This window comes from Pteropus vampyrus, unplaced genomic scaffold (assembly GCF_000151845.1).
Source record: "Pteropus vampyrus isolate Shadow unplaced genomic scaffold, Pvam_2.0 Scaffold22, whole genome shotgun sequence".
NCBI lineage: Eukaryota > Metazoa > Chordata > Mammalia > Chiroptera > Pteropodidae > Pteropus > Pteropus vampyrus.
In genome coordinates this window covers 7658542-7673562 of record NW_011888803.1, presented here as the reverse complement: position 1 = coordinate 7673562, position 15021 = coordinate 7658542, and the positions used below count along the sequence as shown (strand labels likewise).

The 15021-nt window shown below is 43.0% G+C and overlaps 1 protein-coding gene and 1 pseudogene across 2 annotated transcripts in view; one reads left to right on the top strand and one right to left on the bottom strand.

The window, feature by feature from the left end:
- Positions 1-950: 950 nt before the first annotated feature.
- Positions 951-1069, bottom strand: LOC111736820 (annotated as a pseudogene).
- Positions 1070-3000: 1931 nt separating this feature from the next.
- Positions 3001-15021, top strand: part of LPAR3 (lysophosphatidic acid receptor 3) — a 75664-nt gene continuing 63643 nt past the window's right edge. The window contains exon 1 of one of the 2 annotated variants that reach the window (XM_011355570.2): positions 3001-3202. The gene's annotated coding sequence lies outside the window, so the exon portion shown is untranslated. Of the gene's footprint in view, positions 3203-5651; positions 5763-15021 lie in introns of those variants that run through there. The other variant, XM_023528062.1, reaches the window with a different exon arrangement.

The following is a 15021-nucleotide window of genomic DNA, read 5'->3' as shown; positions in this document are numbered from 1 at the left end:
ATTATGGCTTTTATTTTCAAAATTGGTCACACTTCTCAAGCACAAAAATATGCAGAATCAAGTAGTGAGAGAATGAATATCTAAGTAGTATTTTTGAATAATTCACATACATCATTAATTGCTCAATTAAAAAAATTAAGTTAATTTTGATTTTGTTGTTATTTGTTAACTCTGTGACTATTGCTTTCCGCTTGAAGTTGCATGCAGTTGAGAGACACTCTGCAGGGCCATCGACCTGGCTCATGCCACCTCTCTCTTCCTTTGGTTTCTATAGAGTTAACCTTTTGCTTAGTCTTTCCTCAGACCCTTCTAGCTAACTGTTATTTCAGGTACCATTACACCTCTTAATAGCTGCCATTCCACTTTCTTACCCTATTCACCTGCTGGAGGCATCCTCATTGCTAATTAGTACAGATGAACAATATGTAACAGAGATTCAGTTCAGACACTTCTCAAAGTTAAGAATACAAAATCTATGAATTCCTGCCTGTATGATCAGAGGTCTAAGCCAAGTTTGACAGAGGAACATGGGCCTTTTGCCATAAAACCAGAAAGAAAGAGATCTTGCCCGGGTCCCACATTGCTTCTTGCTATGGCAGAAGGCGGGCCTGTTTAAATTTAATTTGTTTATTTATTTTGCAGCATTTATTCTCTGCAAAGTAAAATGCTGGCTGACATAGGTTCTCCAAGGCCATCACAATTCCTTTCCATCAAGCACTGTGGAATGCCCCCTTTCACTCCTTATAGAAACAATGTTATAAATCTTGTGTCTCCAGGAATACAAAACACAATACTTTGTATACAGGAAGCTGATTTGCAAATGATTGTTGAAAAAGTTTTAAATGACTTTACAGTCAGTGTCCTTTAAGACAAAGTATACCTTTGAGCTTTTTGTTTACCATTTTTTATATTAATTTAATTTTTAATTTTATTTTAAATTTATTTTTTTACGCCTACAGCATCTGGTATTCCTAGGTGGTCTCCTATCCAAGTACTAACCAGGCCTGACTCTGTTTAGCTCCTGAGATCAGATGAGATCTGGCACGTTCAGGGTGGCATGGCCATAGACTGATACTAATTTTAATCTGGTTTTACTAACAAAAACACTTTGGTAGAAGAGTGAGACACCACAGACCCTACAAAGACTTAAAGAAGGTTCTGGTGGATAATCCTAGAGCTTTTTTCTAAAAAACTAAGATTTGGGGTCACAGCTTTATTTTAGTTGTCCTTTGCCTCTTGTCCTTTTTGTCCTGTCCCAGCCTGTAAGTCTACAGATAGGTGTTCTCCCTGCCCTTCCCTTCTGCATCTTTTTCCTAGATCGCTTTCTTGCCTTCTACTCAGATCTAATCCACATTTTAATAAAAACCATCTAGCTAGAATGTCTTTTTCTTTTTGCAACACAGCTCACCACATACCTTTCTCCTCTCTCTCTCTCTCTCTCTCTCTCTCTCTCTCTCTCTCTCTCTCTCTCTCTCTCTCGAATTCGTATGTTAAAAGTAATCATATCTGACTTAACAGACTCCCTGCTCTACTTTGCAATGCTCAAGTTCAGGAAGTTCCCAAGTTTCAACATAATGTGTTTCCAAAGTTCTTTGCTAATAAGTTGTTTGGGACTTGGAACAAATTTTTCCAGCAAAAGATAGCTGTAACTGGTGTTTACAGTTCCTAGTCCAGCCTACAACAATTTACTCATTGAACATACTATACATTTGCTGAGTCAAGCATTTGCTAAGTGCTGGTGGTTGAGAATTTCTGTGTTCATCAGATTGCCCTTCGGTGCTCTGCTGTTTAGATTGAGCATGTTCACTCCCCTGACCTCCTTCTCATAAATCATCTGCAAGGTTTTTGCTTGTTCCTGTAAACAAGGTCTTTCTTTAGCACTATCTTTGCACGTTGTAGCCCTCTCTACACAGTTCATCTGTAATACATCACAGTAATTTTCTGAACGCCCAGGTGAAGCAACGATGATTTGTACCCGTTGATCAAAATTTAGCCACATCTCTGTGAAGATTTGAGGCATGCCATGGACTATGGGATGCGGCCCATTGCATAAGGAATAAAACACGATCTTCAGAGACAGCAGAATTTCTTGGGTGGTAGGGGGGCAGGTTATCTTTCAGGTTGTTTCCTGGAATGTGGTTCCTGGTTGGCATACTGAAAGGACCAATATTGACACTGAATGAACAATGAATGAATGAATGAATGAATGAAAACGTACAAATGATTGGCAAAGGGCTACAGGCAGTCACCTGGGCACATGCTCTCAGTACTTCCCAAGGTTTTGAAGCATGAGTAGGAACCTCATATTACACTATTTCCCTCCTGTGAGGTCACCAGAAAGGCCCAACTTTTAGCACATCTGCGACCTCGTTTTGCTTTGTAGAGTTCAGAGAGAACAAAGTCATGACATTGTTTTACTGGGCATTTTTCTTCTTTATCAAAAGTGGGTCAGTGGAGGCTTTGTATATCAGCTTTGAAAAACAAAGTAACCAGGACTATTTACCCCAGGAGGCTAAGAAGCCTCTCACAAGAACTTTAAATATATTTTGTTTCCTGTTTCGATAAAAAACGTGCCTAGCACGTGACCATCCTTGGACTCGGGGCTGCCTGCACTCTTGGGTAGCTTTGGGGTTTGAGTTTTAAAACTAGCTTTTGGCCTGACAGTGAGCCTGCTTCCCACTGCGGTTGGGGATGCGCCAGTGTGGGGTGCACATCCCTGCAACCGCTTCAAGCAAATTTCTCCCCACTAAGCGAGGAGAGAGGGACAGAGGGACAGCGCTCCGGAGCTCCGATGTATGGCCTGTGGTTGCTAGCAGTCCCTCGTTGGGCTCTCTCTTCTCCTGGGGGCCAGTCACTCTCCTGGCGACCAGTCCCAGGTACGAGAGCATCTGCAGAAGAGCCCGATCCGTGCCTCGCCGGTGGGGGGCGCTCTCCCGTGGGAACGGTCGGACGCCTTGGGCGGGGACGCGGCCCCTCCGCCCCCTCGGCGCCACCCCTCGCTCCGCCAAACTTTCCTTGGGTTCCGGGCGCGTCTCAGCGGCTGCTGGAAAGGAGGAGCACCCTGGTCGCCTGCGTGTCCTCTGCTGCTTGTCGCGCCCAGCGGTAGCCCAGCACTGGTCGCCCCGTCGCGCACTGCCCGAGGGCATGCGGCAGCCGCGGGGGTTCCCGCTCCCGGGCTCGGTGGCGCGGGCGAGCGTCAGTGGTGAGTGGGACGCTGGGCGCAGGGAGGGTTCCCGGAGCCGTGGGCGGCCGGGGCGCGTGTGGGGAGGCCGGGGCGCAAGGGCCGCCGCCGGGCCCAGCTTTTCAGGGTGGCCTGTCATCCAGGTCCCAAACCCACTCCAAGCACCTGGGATAGGACTCTCCGGGCGGTGTGAGGCGCATCTTGCCCTTTCTCACTTTTTCTAGGTGTAAAAAGCAATCGGGATGCCAAAGCCGCGGTGCGTCCGCCCCTGCTGTGGCTGGGCACAGGGCTTAGAGAGCAAGGCTCCGCTCTGCTTTTGCGCAGGTGCTTCTTTTCCAAGCTTGGTCTTATAGCCGTCGATGCGGAGCCGAGGTTCTCCCGCTGAGCATAGGCATATAAAATTTTTCAGCCTCTACTAACGCCTGGTACGATGATGTGTCAGGGAACAGCTCGAACCACTCAAGGCATCTTTGTTCGGGAACTAGTTATTATTAACAAGTAACACTGTTGGGGGGTTGTGCTTTCTGAGTAAGTGAAGGTCCCTGCAGCAGACAAAAGTGCTTTGTTCCGTTGCAGTGTTACTTTATTGCTTTCCCTCAGCAAGTTGCGACTACCCAGAATTGCTTAGAAATTTCTCAAGCATGTAATTTGAGGAGTGACTGTGAATATTTGAAACAATTTAATCTAATTCGGGTAATCATTAAAATGGCCCTGAAAAGCTTTGTAGGTCAATTTTTAAGTGAGTAATTTCCACGAAATGTTTCTCCCGTAATTTGTTATTGCCATTGTAACACATTTTCCTCCTCCTTTGCTGCTCAGAGTATTACCTGGGCTTGGAATCTTAATGTAGAAGTTAAGGGCCGCTTAGTTTCTCACTCTGCGTGTGTGTGTGCGCGCGCGCGCGCGTGTGTGTTTTAAGTTGGAAAATAAAGTAAATGTCAGTTACAAACAGATAATACCTTTACAAGTAGGTTATTATTCCATGCACTGTAAGGCATTTCATCAATGCATGGACTTTTGTATTGCTAAGGAGAGTTGTTGGGTTTTCTGGTGAAATATCTACCAATAGTTGCTAAGCCTGCTTCCAGTGAGACACTGGATCCACTTTTGTGTGGTTTAAGTTCAGGCAGTAGAATTTTCCTTTTTTCCCCAACCAGAAGTGATGCAGTTGGAAACACACAACCTTGGCTCTGTTAACACCATGCTTGTCTAAACAAACTGGGAGACCAGCGAGCAAACCTTGCCAGTGAAGCTTATGTGTTTGAGATAAGCTTCCAGAGTTGTCTTTTGTGCCTTGAGACTGTATGAACCCAGTCAGTATCCAGACCCAGTTACTGGACATCTAACCTTCTGGACATAACTTGATTGCTTGTCACTCTCATATAACTAGGAAAATAGATCATTTGGCTACATATTTCTTGTTTTCTTTTTTCATCTATAAAATTTAAAACTTGTAGCTTTAACTACAAATGACACACCCTCTTTTCTAAATCTGACGAATGCATAAATCAAATACCAGACTCCTTCTATGAGATCAGATTTATTTTAGATATCTGGCTGTTTTATAAGATGTTTTATAGAACAGATCTGTATGTTTTCTATGAATGAAGACTGACATGAAAACAGTAAAATACGTGATTTTTTTCATGTATGTTCATCAGAACTTTTTGAAAGTCTACGACATGTTCATTCTCATTATTCCAAAACACACACACACAGAGGAACAAAATGCATAGACAGCACTGTAGCCAGGCAGCAGCCAATGCACACACTCTCAGAGTCATGCACACATGCCTGAGGCTCGCTGCTTCTCTCCCAGGTTTTCCATCTTCCTGCTGAGAAGCAGAAATCCACTATAACTTAAGCCCAACCTCTTATTTCTTTGGGCTGAGGCAAGGAGAATCACTATAACTCAAATGGGAATTACTATAACTCAAATTACCCATTAGCCATGCTCCTGGGAGTATACATTAGTTCAAAATGCTTTCTGGCCTGTGATTATACCCAACAGAGTGGTTAAGTCTGATTGCAAGCTTCTAAATGGCAGAGCCCAGGCCCAAGGCATTATGAATGTGGTATAGGAGAAAAGGAGGGCTTTACTGTCAGACCAGCCTTTGTTCCTGGCCAGGCTTTGTGACCTCGGGTACATTGCTGTGCCTCTCTAAGCCCTCATTTCCTTGTCTGCAAAAATGAAGATTATATCCACCTCCCAAGATTAAAAGAGAAAAGCACTTAGCAAGGACTCTGATATACAGGAAGTACTCCTTAAATGCCAGTTGCCTTCAGTTCTTTCTAGATAAACATTAAAGCATTGACATTTCTGGTAACATGGGCACCAATGTACATTGTTCAGGAGAGAGTGGAAAGAGAGTCCCACCCAAGCTGTAGGTGACTTGGAGATGTTCTGCACACTTTTCTTACTTGCGTACTCCCTTCCTGGACATGGCCCTTTTGCTCCTCCCTCCATCATCTCTCCTGCAGGTACTGAGCCACCTCCTCTCTGGCCTTACTGATCCTTGGTCCCTTGTCCTGGATTCTGTTTGTGTGTGGAGGAGTCCCAGGGAACTTCGCCTTGCCATAGGTGGGAGAGGTGCAGGTGAGGGGTGGGGAGGTCTTCAGAAGCCCCAAGAGTTTATACTTTTACAATGCTGGGTTAGAGAGGCAGTTAGAATACAGAGGCCTGGGTTCTAATCCCAGTCCCACTTTTGTGAGTTCTTGCGACTTTGAATACATCACTTGTCATCTTTGAATCGGTTTTCTTATTTGCGCAATGGGGATAGTAATTCCTTTTCTACCTACCTGTGTAGTTTGTTGTTGGGTCCCATTAAGTCATATTTGTGAAATTTAATTCCATATGTAAACACTGGAATTAAAGAAGCAGGGCCTCCAGATGTGGGGCACCCCAGGCAGGCTGTATGGGGTGGTCAGATCTCCATGTGGCTATTGGGTGTGCTAAGTGGACATTGCTGCAGTCCCTCCACACCCCTCGCTCCTGTTCTCTGATATCAAATGAGACTTCAAGGAGGAAATCCTGCCAAAGGTTGAGAAACTGCTTCGTGGGGAATAGGAGAGAAAGATGTTTCAGTATGAGATTACCTAACGCTGCAGGATCCAAGGCACAGGGCAAAGTCCTAAAGAAGCTTTAATTCTCCCTTAGAATTACTCATACTGTCCGTTCATTCCAGTTCTTAGTGGACAAAAACAAAGAGCTAACCAGCCCATGTGTCGGAGGTGAGTGGTGATGGCAATTCCTAGACATTGAAGTTGGGTGTTGTGTGCCATCCTCACTGCCCTATGCCTTCTTGTTAACTTGGGTCTCTAAGTTTCACTCACAGAGCACTAAACTGACACAAAGCATCCCCTTTCCTTAAGCAATTAAGCTAATTGTTTCATTCAGTCTGAAAGATGTGTGTTGCTGTCTGCCCGACCTTCCTGGTGAGCCAGGTGAGTAGTACCCAGTGAAAAGAAGGTTCTGACTTCCTGAGTTGTACCCAACCCCTCCTCACTCTCCAGGCTGATATCCTCCTCCTTATTCCTCTTCATCTCTTGGCCTGGCCTCTGCAGCACTTGACCCCTAGCCTTTTGTCTTATCTGTCTACTGCGTTGAACTCCTCCCTTGCCTGTGACCCTGACACATCCTTCCCCCATGGACCTTGCCTCTTCTCAGATGTGAATCATTCATATACCTCTGACTGGGCCAGACTGGGTGTCACTCTGGAAAACAACCCACCCAGCACAGCCTGCCCCCCTCCCCCAACCCCGCCTAGTTACTCATCAGCTAGTCCTATGTCTTCATTGTTCCCTGGGACGTTAGGCTGTAGGTTTTACTAGACCTGGCCTTGACTCAGCCATGTGCAAACTCAGTGGTATCATCAAGGGATGGTTTGGCAGGTGGCAGGGCTAGGTTGGAGGGCACTTAGGCCTTTCCATAAGCACCACCAATTTTCCCAAAGGCCCTCCATACAAACATACAGTCTAAATAAAAATAGTATGCTTGCTTTGTAAATGCAGCTTTAAGGCAAACACCCTAAGGTCCCCCTTCACCTAGGCTGCCCCAAAGCCCCTCCTCTACAGAAATTCTGGAGCTGCCCCAAGATTAACTCAGACCAGGTAAGTCACAGGTGGGCTATGGAGCCATTCAGAGGCATTTACCCCCCAAGGAGAGCTAGAAACCCAAAGTTTAAGGCTCAGAGTCTTTGGGAATAACTAGTTATTGAAGACCAAAGCAAGGGATTTTTATCATTTTATCGTTTGCCTCCTTCCCTGGTTGATTTTTCACTGGGCAGTCCTTTAAATGGAGCCTTTTTCCTGGACTAAATTGTCACGTGGATCTAGTAAAGAGAAGATAAGTATAATATTTTTGTATATCCGCATGGCATTTGGATCAGTCAGGTTCTCCAAAGAAACAGAACCAATAGGTTATGTATATGTAGGTATATTTGAGGAGATTTATTATAGGAATTGGCTCATGTGACCATGGAGGCCAAGAAGTCTCACAGTCTGCAAGCTGGAGAACCAGGGAAGCTAGTAATGTAGTTTAGTCCGAGTCTGAAGGAATGAGAATTAGGAGCACTGATGTCCGAGGGCAGAAGATGTTATGTCCCAGCTCAAGCAACATGGCACATTCACCCTTCTTCTGCCTTTTTGTTCTATTCAGGTTCTCAGTATATCATGTTTCCCATCCACATTGGTGAGGGTGATCTTTACTCAGTCTCCCGATTCAGATGCTAATCTCGTCTAGAAACACCCTCATAGACATACCCAGCTAATGTTTTACCAGCTATCTGGGCATCCCTTAATGCAACCAAGCTGGCACATAAAATTAATCATTGCACTACAAAACCAGGAAGCTGGCATTGGTACAACACTATGGTCCAGTCCACAGAGCCCGTTCATGTTTCATCAGTTATCCCCCAAATATCTTTCCTATATGATCTAGGATTCATGTTAAATTTATTTGCTGTCTCTTCTGGAATAGTTCTTCAGACTTTCCCTGTTCCTAAAGTCCTTGTAGTTGTACAGGTCTTACATTCTGTAGGATGACTCAACTGGAGCCTAGCAGGTATTTGTTTCTTTAGAACCAGACTCAGGTCATACTCTGCTCTTCTCAGTGCATCATGTTACATGATATAAAATATCAACCTGTCCCACCCCTGGAATAGTGGCCTTGATCACCTGCCTATGTTGGTGTCTACCAGATCTTCCCACCTTAAATTTATCATTTTTCCCTTTTAAATTTATTGGTGTTTTGGGGAGAGTATTCTGAGGTGATGCTCATAGACTGTTTCTTATTAAACCTTCACCTCCAGCCTTAGTGTTTATCGATGACATCTACCTGAATCAGCCACCTCTATGAAAGCTGCCAAATGGTGATTTTTTATTTCTATCACTCCTACATTGATTAATTGGCATTCTACTGTGACAAAGAATTTTTTTTTCCTCCCTCATGAATTTATTAATTTATATTAGAAGCATTCATAGATTCCCTTTTGTATTCATATGTTGGAATCTGTTACTCTCACTATTATGCTGCTCAAATTGTCCTCAGTTTGGCCAGTGGTAGTCCCTTTGAGCTGGTTCCTGTGTCCTTTTGACTTTATTTCTGGCATCCAAGTTCTTCTTGTACTTTCCCCGACTTAGTTCTCTCTTTAGGTAGAGAATGGCATTTAGAAATCAATATGGAAGGTCGATGTACCCCTTCTTATTGGGGTGTCATTGCTTTAGATCTCTGAGAAGACAGAGTTAGGAAATATATGTATATATTTATGTAAACATGTACATTTATAAATTAGGCCATGTATTTTAAATCCAGTACCCAGGGATCATTCTATTCTTTTCCCTTTATATCTTTATACATATCTTCTCTGGCAGGTAGAAGATTGACTCCTATTATTTTTAATATTTTTATTTATTTGCTCAAAACCCATCCCCCAACCACAAAGGCTATCTTGTCTCTTCTGTTCCCATTTCCCTTCCCATTGCTTCTTGTTCTTGGCTGCCAGTTCTGCTGGCCCCTGTGTCTTTGCAGCTTCATTATCATCCTCCAGTCCCTTTAGCGCACTACTCCGGGTGGCTTCCCAACCACAGCCCACGCCTCAATGAAACTCCTCAAACTCTCTCTCATCATATTGCATTCTCAGTCACATGCATATCCCCCAGTTCTGGGAAAGGAAGAAAAAAGAAGGTGAAGGAAGAGAGAAAATGGGAATGGAAAGAAAGCAAAGAGAGACATAGTATATACATTTTCAAAGTTTTTTAATACATGTTGCCAAATTGCCCTCCCAAAGAGTTGTACCAATTAACCTTCTCACCAACATGTTATGAAGGTGCCATTTTTCTCTGTACCCTTGCCAACACTGAATTTTATTCACCCTTTAAATGTTGTCAATCTCATAGCACTTCACTTTTGTTTCTAGAATAGCTCATGCCATACTCAACCTCGTATTGTACTTCTATGTCTCATCTTACCCTTTAGATCAGGGTTTCTTGCCCTCGGCACCACTGACATTTGGGCGGGATAATTCTGTGTTGTGGGCCTGTCCTGTGCATGTACCGTGTAGCAGCATCTCTGGCCCCTACCCACTATATGCCAGTAGCACCCTCCAGTTATGTGTACTACAAATATCTCCAGATGTTGGGAGATGTCCTTAGGGAGAGTGGAGGATTAATCCTGGCTGAGAGCCAGCTGCTCTATGTTATGAGCTTCCTGAGTGCATTTTACATCTTTATACATGTTTTTGTGCATCTGTCTTTCTCCTGCATATAGTGAACAGTGGGGAAATGTTAACTGGACAGTGATGAGAGGCATCAGTGGTTGGGTAGAATCCATTGTAATGGGACTAGTGGGACTTGCCCATTACATTTATATCACTCTCCACATATGCAAATTCCATAAACACCCAACAGAGAGAAAGGAAAAGGAATGTCAGCAAGGTTAAATTTCCGTGGATTGCAGCTAGGTCATTACTAGCATTTCTCAGTTAATTTTCAGTCTAATTTCTTATAGGCAGATAATTGAAGTCTGTGGCCTAGTTCAATGGGTAGACTCTGATTATGGGAAAAGTAAAATACCTTAGAAGAAGGTGTTTCTTAAGTTGCATCATTTAATGCATTAGAAGTAAATCGGGTTCTCTGAAACAGGCAAACTGAGTAATCATTACTATTTTCTATCACGTATTTCGAGTTTTATTTTGTCATTTTCATTTGATTATATGGGCTTTTCCCCATAAATTCTTGTCAAAGATTCTAAGTAGAGATACACTTACAAATTTTTATTGACATTTGCCATAATCATATTGTATTTCTTCTAGAACAGTAAATGTTTGTAAAAGGCATTAATGTCATTATAGAGGACAAATCTGCATATTTCATCTCATGGGGGCATACAATTAACCCCTGAAAAAAGGCTCCAATGGTCAGTGTGGTGAACAGAGCCCTGAGCCAGAACAATGAGAGCTGTTCAGAGTGAATCAGTCTCTCCCAGTTTTAGTTTTCTTCTCTGTAAAACGGAGAACACTACACTGTCCATCTCACCATGGGAGCAAATGGGAAAAGGGATGAGAACTCACTTTGAAAACCATTAGTGGTATATCGATGAATGTATTTTGATGGATTACTCTAAGATCCAGGTAGAGTGAGTGGTCCAGATGAAGTATGGTAATAGAATTAGAAGGTTAAACATCAGGTTTTCAACCTAGCTGGCTAAACTCCTCTTATACATATTCGTCTGGGACTAAATGTGCTCAGCTCAGTGGTAGTGAGAAACACCAGCTAGTGATTCTGGACAGGGTGGTAGAGGAGGGAAGACCTTGGCTTTGGGGTTGTTATGTCAGGGACCCACTCCTGTGGTCTCCCCTCCCTGGTAATCTCTTTTGGGACCCCTCCTCCCCACCTCTTAAGAACAACTTGCCCTATTTCTTATTGGACTTGTCTGACTCCTCTAGAACAAGAAGTGGGTCGAGGGCCTTATATTGGCTCTATCGTTCCCTTTGTTCAATAACCTAACAAGTTAGTCTCCCTTTTACAACAGAAGAAGTCGAATCTCAATGAGGTTAAGTAACTTTCCTCAGGCCCCACCAATAATAACAGTAATGAAATTAACAGTGTCAGAAGCTATTCTAAGCACCTTCTTATTTAAATCTCCCAATAGTCTTGGGAAGATGATACTGTTATTAGCCCCATTTTATAGATGAGGAAATTAAGGCACAGAGAGGTTAACTAACTTGCTGGCAAGCAAGGCTTCAGACTCAGGCTAGCTATCTCCAGAGCCCAAGCTCTTTTGCATGTGGTATCCAGTTTCCCCAACACCATTCATCAAGGAGACTTTCTCTTCCCTACAGTGTATTCTTGGCACTGCTGCTGAAGATCAGTTGACTGCATATGCATGGGTTTATTTCTGGGCTCTCTATTTTGTTCCATAGGTCTGTATGTCTATCTTTATGCCAATATTATACTGTTTTGATAACTATAGCTTTGTAATGTGTTTTGAAATCAGGAAATGCGAGGCCTCCAAATTTGTTCTTCTTTCTCAAGATTGTTTTGGCTATTTGGGATCCTTTGTGGTTTTACATGAATTTTAGGATTTTTTTTTATATTTCTGTAAAAAAAAAAAAATGCCATTGGGATTTTGATAAGAATTGCTCTGAACCTGTAAATCACTTTGAGTAGTATGGATGTTTTAACAATATTAAGTCTCCCAATCCATGAACACAGTATATCTTTTCATTTATTTGTGTCTTTTTAAATTTATTTCATCAATGTTTTGTACTTTTCCGTGTGCAGTTAATTTCCTTGGTTAAGTTTATTTCTAGGTGTTTTATTTTTTTTTTTGATACTGTTGTATATGAGATTTTCTTAATTTCCTTTTCAGATTGTTGATAGTGTATAGAAATGCAACTGATTTTTGTATATTAATTTTGAATCCTGAAACCTTACTGAATTCATTTATTAGTTTTAACAGGTTTTTTAATGCAGTCTTTTACGGTTTTGTACCTATAAGATTATGTCATCTGTGAACAGATATAGTTTTACTTTTTCCTTTCCAGTATGGATGTCTTTTATATCTTTATCTTGCCTAATTGCTCTGGCTAGGACTTCCAGTACTATGTTGAATAGAAGTATCCGGAGTGTATATTCTTGCCTTGAGCCTGATCTTAGAGGAGAAGCTTTCACTGTTGAGTATGATCTTAGCCGTGGGAGCCATGCTCTTTGAGTGCTCTGCTCACCTGCTTCTCTGCTGGTGAGTCTCTGTCCTACCATGCCATGCTGTCTCTCCGCGCTCTCCTCACCCCTTTCTCCACTTCTGTCTCCCTGCTTCATTTCAAGCAGCAGAGGAGGGAAGAGGCAGTGTCTTAAGCTTAGTCACTGTGTCACTGGGTCTGTACTCAGGCCGTGGGGAAATTAATTCCTGGTCCGTAGTTATTTTGGTGTGGGTATAGGATGACTTTGTCATCGGGTCTTGTAAAATTGAGGTGTTAGAACATGAACAGTTAAACTTCCCAAATGCTGGCTGTATATTCCACTGATTTTTTAAAAAGACATTTTGAGTTATTTAACTTTCTTGGGAAGTACTATCTATCATTTATTGAGTACTTCCTAGGTGCTATGCATCTTGCTAAGCACTTTATAAACATAAATTTAATTTAATCCTTTCATCAGTCCTATATGGTAGTTGGGGTTATTATGCCATTTTTAGAGAGGAAGGAAAAGGCTCCGGACAGATCAGCAGTGTGCCAGGTTAGAATCATTGCTGAAGTGATGAACCTACATCTGACACAGGACCAACTGCTTCAAAGTGTCTGCCCCTTTCCCCGCACTACCCTGTCCCTCCTATGCATCACAGCCCTCCATGCTTTTCTTGAAAGGGTTTTGTTTCTCAGCACTCCACAGGTCTGGCCTTTCCTTCTCTAGCCTCTGTTTTAATTACTCATGCTAAAATGCTTCCTTCCTTCTTTGCTCTGACCAAGAAACAACATTATACAACAGATCTTTTTTTTTTCACTTCACACTTGATTTTATTCCATGACACTGATTTGCTAAAAACCCCCTTTCCTGGTAAGGGGAAGGCAGTGAGTGGCCTGGCAGAAGTGGGGCTGGCCTCCCAGGAGGACCGGGTACTACTATGCTCAGGTAAGCGCTGGCCAGGCCTCAGCCTTCCATCCAGCTCCACTTTCTTCCTCTCCAGCTCCACTTTCTTCCCCTCCAGTTCATTTAAAAACAAAAACAAAAACAAAAACTACCATTCAGAAGAATGGGAGACGTGCGGCAGCTACAGGTGCGTACACAAGATGGAGCTCTGCTGAGCAGGCATTGTTCAGACCTCCCTGCCCTGGCCGTGGAGTCAATTCTGTCGTTGGTCCCTGCTTCTGCTCTCAGGGAGAGGCCTCCCAGGGGCCCTGACTTTGACTCTGTCCCCTGGTAAGTTCTTCCTTGCCCAGTACCCTCTGTGGCCATATCTGAAATGCGTGTTAGAAAATGTGTGCTTTTTGAGGGGAGAATGAAAATGGGCCTTTCCAGGCTTCCATGACAATATAATTTCTTAAAAAGTTCATAGGCTTCTTTCTGGTCTGTTTGCTTCTAGTTCATTTCACTTGCCAGTTACCACATCCAAATTCTGTCTTGGACCATGTTCTTGAGCATAAGACGTCTTATTTTCCAACTTCCGTGTTTGGCCCACCTCTCTGCCCCTCTTTAAAGGTCTTTGCCTTCAGGTCCTCTAAAACACAGACTTGAGTGGGAAGATACATCCTTACTCCGATCTTGACCGTAGACCTGTCTTTGGTCACTGTAACTTCTTATTGAGAAGCCTTTGAGAAGCTGTGAGCCTCTATTTTCTGCTTTTTGTGGTTACAGAAGCAGTTAACTTTCCTAATCATCCAAGGCACCCAGTTTCTGGATACCATCTATTCTTTTCTACCTTTTCTTGCAAACTTACAAACAATTCTTGCCTGAGCCCATCTCTTTTTTGTAATGCCTCGCTAAGAGCTGCAAGGAACAGCTAATACAAGCTCACATTCTGTTTCTTTCCAGCATCTTCACCTGGAGCTATGGGCTTCTTAGACCAAGAGGCCCCAAAACACAGTGACTTGAAGAAAACGAATTTATTTTTCTCTCGTTGACAATCTTGAAGTGAATGGTTCAGGTTCAAAGAATTCCTTACATCTCGTTTCTCTGCCATTCGCAAGCGCAGTGCTTCTCAAACTCTCACTGTTTAAAGACTGATTTTCTTTATTTCCAATGTGCCAAAGACCCGTAGTTCTGGTTTATACTCCACTGATCATGCACACTTATATTTCACAGCAATGTCAAATTGCTGTGAACATTTCTAAACGCTTATTCGCAATTTCTGTGCTTATCATTGATGGAAACTAGTTTGTGCACTACTTTGAGTCATGCTTCTAGGGCTTTGCCTGGTCTGAATGATCAACGCTGGATCATAGGCCTGTCTGTGTTCCAACTTGCCGGAAGATGAAAGAGCACAGAGGAACACACACTCGGTGGTTAACCTGGGAGTAGCAAACTTCGTTTAGGCTCGTATTCTATTGGCAAGGACTTAGTCGTGTGGCCACCCTATGGAGTTTATTATCTCTGTAAGAAAAGGAAAACACAATTTAGCAGCCTTTGCTATAGAACATAAAGCCAAATAATGATACAGAAAATAATCACAAAAGAAGTTGCAGGGCAATATTTAATATACAATATACAGTTTTTAATGAGTTAGAAGAATGGCTCTGAGTTCAGTGTCGCACCACACAGAACAAGACTTCTTAGAAAATGGAGTCTGGGGTCGTGCTGGACCTTTTTTGTCAGAGGTAGGCAGTGTGGTGAGGTTGACGAGGGGA